Source organism: Quercus suber, unplaced genomic scaffold (genome assembly GCF_002906115.3).
Source record: "Quercus suber isolate HL8 unplaced genomic scaffold, Cork oak 2.0 scaffold_640, whole genome shotgun sequence".
In the NCBI taxonomy this organism is placed as follows: Eukaryota; Viridiplantae; Streptophyta; class Magnoliopsida; order Fagales; family Fagaceae; genus Quercus; species Quercus suber.
This window is the reverse complement of record NW_027070081.1, coordinates 65,708-71,707: the sequence shown is the minus strand read 5'-3', so window position 1 is coordinate 71,707 and position 6,000 is coordinate 65,708.

The following is a 6,000-nucleotide window of genomic DNA, read 5'->3' as shown; positions in this document are numbered from 1 at the left end:
TGTTTTTTGGAGTCTGCGGTAGAGGCTAATTTCTCCGCAAGATCCATAGGTTCTGTCGTGTACTTCTTTTAACTTTCTCTGGGCCTCTTTCTGCCCCACACACCTGGACAAGGCCCCTTCTGGCATCCTGCGGTACAATTCTCCTCTTACCAAGGCATAGTCTTTTAGCACTTTCAATTCTGCAGCATCCTCGTCCTTCATCAGAGCTTCTTTTATGGGGAACCGCCAATCTTTCTCGTCCTGTTTTTCCTGAAACCTTTCCTTCAAGGTTTCAATGATAGACTCTCTTCTTTTACTGACTTTTACCGTGGCATTATCTCATTCAAAGGTTATCTGCGAGCCCAATGCAGCTAACGCATCTGCAAATCGGTTTCATTTCTTGGAGCATATTCTATTTCAAAGGTAGAGAACTTTTCCTCCATCCTCTGGGCCATTGCTGTGTATGGAGCTAAGTTGGGTTCCTTTAGGGAGAAACTTCCTTTGGCTTGACAGACCACTAGATTCGAATCACCTAGTACCCTCAAATGTTTGACTTCGATTTCGAGAGCTGTAGCTAGCCTAGTTAAATAGGCCTCATATTCGGCTGTATTGTTTAAACAGGGGAATTCTAGTTTAAATGACAGTGCCACTGCCTTGTCTTCCTTATGATACAAGACTACTTCCACCCCTCCGGACTGGGTGGTAGAAGACCCATCAAACTTCATTATCCACTGTTCTCTCATCTCTTCTGCCACGGCTACTTCTCTTGGGACTTCATCATCCAGCAGGAATTCTTCTTCTCCTGGAAACTATGCCAACAAATCCGTTATCGCTTGACTTTTCACTGCCCTGGGTATCCCCATTCTCAAGTCGTACTGTGATAACTGTAACAGCCATTGGGATAATTTGCCAGAAAGGATTGGTTGTTGCAACAAAGCTTTGATAGCATGAGACTTGGTCATCAACCATACCTCATAAGCTAAGAAGTAATGGCGTAACCTTTGGGAGGCATACACAATGGCCAGGCACGCCCTTTCTGCTCTTGGATAGCGAGTTTTCGCATCTTTGAGAGCGCGGCTGATGTAGTATATTGGCTGTTCCACGCTGATTTCATCTTCTTAGGAGATCAACACCCCTACGGCATATGAACTAGTGGCCAGATAGAGTAGTAATGGCTTTTTGAGGACTGGGGCTTGCACGGTGGGGAGGTTCATCATGATCTGTTTTAGCCTTTTGAAGGCCGCCTGCTGTGCTTCCCCCCAGTCAAAGCTTTCCCATTTCTTGAGTAGTCTGGCGAAAGCGGAAATGATTGATGCCAATCCGGGGATAAATCTCCGAATATATGAGACTTTTCCTAAGAAACTCTTCAATTCTTTCGCTGTGGCTGGTGGCTTCATAGTTGCTATGGCTGTGGCCTTGGCTGGATCCACATTTATTCCCCTGCTATGGACTAAGAAGCCCAAAAATTTTCCTGAGGACACCCCAAATGCACACTTGAGGGGATTCATTCTCAACTTGAAGGCTTTGCACCTCTCAAACACCTGCTTCAATGTGTAGAAGTGTTCCTCTCTTTTCCTTGACTTCACCACTATGTCATCCACATAGTCCTCCAATTTCTTATGCATCATGTCATGAAATATAGCTGTCATTGTCCGTTGGTAAGTTGCACCCGCATTTTTCAATCTGAATGGCATTACTGTATAGTAAAAATTGCCTATGGGTGTTCTGAAGGCAGTTTTCTCCGCATCCCTTAGTGCCATCCTGATTTGATTATACCCGCTGAATCCATCCATAAACGAGAACATAACACTTCCTACCGCAGAGTTTATCAACAAGTCAATGTTTGGCAATGGGAACTCATCCTTTGGGCAGGCCCTGTTGAGATTTCTGAAGTCCACACAGCACCTTATCTGCCTGTTCTTTTTCTTTACTGACACTATATTGGATAGCCAGCGTGGGTGTTGGATGGGTTTAATAAATCCTGCGGTTAACAATTTCTGTACCTCCTTGACTATTTGCCCTTCTATTTCCGTATGGAATACCCTGGCAGGCTGGGTTACTGGCTTAGCTCCTGGATCAATGTTCAGTGTGTGCACTACTAGTCCTGGATCAAGTCCTGGCATTTCACTGTAGTCTCATGCGAAAACATCCTTGAATTCTTTTAACAACTGTACCAACTCTGACTTTTCCCTTTTCGTCAAACTTGAACTAACTAAAATAGGTCTTGGTTCCTGTGAGTCAGACCCCAGGTTGACCTCCTCCAATTCTTCTTCTGCCATAACCTGAGGGTCCTTTTCTGCCATAGTTTCTTCATGACTTTCTTTGCTATTTTTCTCTTTTGAACTACCTTGAACTGCGCAGCACACCAGACTCTTGTGCTGCCACTCTCGCTTGGGGCCTGCTTGTGTCTCATTCGTGGGCCCCGCGCACCTTCATAACTTGTAAACGATTCTGCCATCAGGACCTTGGATTCTAACGCATTGCGGTGCGTCTTCTATTCCTGCGGCGGGTGCTATCTTTCTTTTCTTCTTTCGAGCTAACAACTCCTTCAAATCGGGCTCTGGATCACTCTGAATGTCTTCCCACCTAAGTTCAAAAGTACCAAGTGGCCTTGCTAATGAACTTTCTCCGGACGGTGCCCATTGGTCGTAGAATATAGTCTCTACGAGATGGGCTTCCGCTTGCTCAAATGGTGACTGGTTTGCCGTTATACGTATCATCTTTTTAGACACTAGTGATAGGTGGATGGGACTAACCGGTGCTTGTGTAGCTAGGGTCTCCCTAGTAGCACATGGTATAAGACTTCTATCTTTATTACATGGAATTGAGCCAGGGAAGCTATAGGGCCTACTTTTAACCATAGCTGAATGTATCCTGCGGTATACTCTCCCCTTCTGCCAAAGCCTGTTACCTCCATTGGGCACCCTTAGATTTTTCTTTTTGAAATTCCCGTTGCTTGCAAAGTGCTCAACGGGATAAGATTCATAGAGGCGCCTGTGTCCACCAAGGCTCTTTTTACGGGGATTTGATTTATAGATGCTGCTAAGTAAAGTGGCCTCCTGTGATCCGGATATCCCACTTCCAAGTCTTCATTACTGAAGGTGATTTCACTTGATTCTTGTAAGAGGGCCCTGTCCATTATACTTTCTGTGGTTAAACATTCTACCCCTGCTCCGGAGGCAATACTTACCAAAGCCTCTGTGGCTACCTTTCGTTCTCCTATAGTGAACCTCAGTTGGTTAAACAAATTCTTGAACTTGGTGCTTTGCTGTAAAGTGGTGATAGCCGTGGCAGGCAGAGCTAGGTTTTCCTCTTCATCCCCTCTTGGGTTTGCACAGATTGTGACTGCTGCCATACCTTTCCCTTTATGCTTTGGGAGTGGGTTTCTTTGGACTTCTGACTGGGACAACTCCAGGGCCCCTTCTTTGATTCTGTTGTGTATCAACCTACGAAGCGCCCAACATTCTGCGATAGGATGTTGTACATAGTTATGCAAGCGGCAGAAGCGTGGGTCCTTTCGTTCTTCCTCCGTGGGCTCTTTCGAGACCTGATTGGGTTTAAAGACCCCATCTGCTATCCATTTGTCCAGCAGCACGTCTAGCTCCTTTTGAGTGCACGGTATGGGTGGGGGAGTATTATATTCCTTCCCCTCTATCTTCCTTCTTCGCTAGCCAATAGTCACCGTCATTGCTTGTGGAGCATTTCTTTTGTCAGTGCTTGGCTTCACTGACTGGGCTGTCCTCCTGGCCTTTTGTAACAACTGTGCGAATTGGGAAATGTTTAGGTTTTCCAAGACTGCTCTGTATTCTCGTATCATGTTAGTCATACACATTTCTACCAAGGTCCTTTATTCACAATGGTCATAGCAGTCAAGCGCTATGTCCCTGAATCTTTTTATGTATTCCATTAAATCTTCGCCACTCCTTTGCTTGGTTGCTTGCAAGGTCGCAAGCGTTACTGTTTCCTCTCCATGAAAGTACTTAGTACAAAACACATCCACCATGTCGTTCCAAGTCGAGATGGATCCTGGTTTTAGCCAATGTACCAGGTATACGCTCGGTCGCATAGTGATTTAGAAAATTTCCGTAGACACAAGTCCTCGTTTGCCGCATAGGGGCCAAGGGTATCTATGAACTTGCTTACGTGCTCAACAGCACTTCCTCTCCTGCCATCGTACTGGGCAAAAGCCCGTGGCTCATACCTTTCAGGGTATGGCTTGCTGAGCACCTTTAATGGATAAGGGGGTCTGCGTGCATAAAACCTTTCTTTAGGCGCTTTAGCCCTCTCCGGCTTGAGGAGAGTTACTACTTCTGCCATGGTGATGAAGCGTTGCTCTGTATTCTAAGGGACTAGCGTTTCCTCCTTGTCTGTCGTATGATCTGGGACATGCTGGCTTCCCTTCTCTTTCTTCTTTTCAGCCTTCAGCTGACAGATTTCTTCCATCATTTGTTGCTGGGAGTGTTGCAGTGATTGTAACATTTCAACGAAAGTATTGGTGTTGTCTTCGGGGTCCCTTGGCGGTGGCTGGGGACCAGCCCCTATTCCATTAGCGCCTTCTGCTTGATTAATCTGCTGTTGGCTAGGTGTAGTTGGCCTAGACTCTGCTTGTGATGGTACGACGCTCATGTTTCGCGTCGTTCTGGACTTTGGTGGCATTATTTGCGAGGGATTTTGTGTTTTGTCCCTACCTTCTTTCCCAACTCCCCAGCGGAGTCGCCAATTGTAAGGAGGTGGGCCTGGATTGATATGTTAGGCAAATTCCTGCCGCACTAAGCCCAAGTTGTTTCTGGGTGAGGAGTCCGGACCGGCCCAATTGGAGCACACCTTGACCCGGCTTGTGTGCAATCTTCACCGCATCTGCCAAAGTCTATTTAAGAGCTTACAGCAAGCAGAGTCATTGTCAACAGGCTATGACAGGCAGACATAATATAGAAAACCTAAAGAAAATACATTCACTATTTCTTCCACGGTAAACAAGATAAATAGCTTAAAAGACCTGACTTTCAAAGAATAATACTTAAACAGAGAATTAGAGCGGGATTAGTAAAAAAAAAAAAAAAAACGAGTTTGCCACACTAAGTATAGCCGCGGGACTCTAACCAAGGCAGGAGAAACCACTCCCTCAACGCAAGTAACTTCAATTGATGAAATTAATTGCTTTGAGAGACCAGCCCCAAATGGTATGTACCCAAATATAAGTTGTATTTCCTTTTGAGGACAAGACTATTGAAGGAGAGAGGGGGTTAACCCATTTAGATACATGCCTACTATAAACGCTCTGTTTTCTTTCTTCAAATTCTTTTCTCTCTGTTTTCTTTCTTAAAAAGTCTTTTCTCTCTGTTTCATTTCTTAAAATTCTTTTCTCTTTGTTTTTTGATAACTCTTCTTCGCCTCCCTTTTTCACACAGCCATGGGTCCCTTATATAGGGTATGCCGTGGCCGATTTTACTGTTCTAGCCCTTTGGCCGACCACTTATCGAGTCAATGGTTCTGACCACTACCATTGACCTGTGGCTTTCAGACAACGAAGGTTCCTTTTTTACTTCGTCCATCGTGTCTCCTCTCTCTATTGGTTTCTCATGGCAAGCACCTAGTGGTTCTTACCCACCCTTACCTCTTTCAGATGGCATGTCATCCTAGCAAGACTGTGCCCATCGAAAGAGTCTGGGCAAGAAACACAAAACAGGTTCCCGCTTCTCTCCCCACCGCTAGACCGTGCCCTCACCCATGACGTCACCCTTTCCCATAGTGGCTGGGTATAGGCTGGTGATGTCTGGGTCGTTCACATGCGTTACCTTATTGATGTTTCATTTGTTTGCCGAGGTCTGAGAATGGGTGTGCATATTCTGCCATGCGTTTTTTGGCATCTTTTGGTGTGGGTTGTATTTCCGGCAGGCCAACGTTCATGTGTTGTCCATTTCTTTGGAAGGTTGAGCTCTGTAGGACCATTTGGGCCTCCCTTTAGTTTGGGTGTTTCGCTTTATGGCTTTGCGTCTCTTGCCATGCCAAATTGTTATTTTT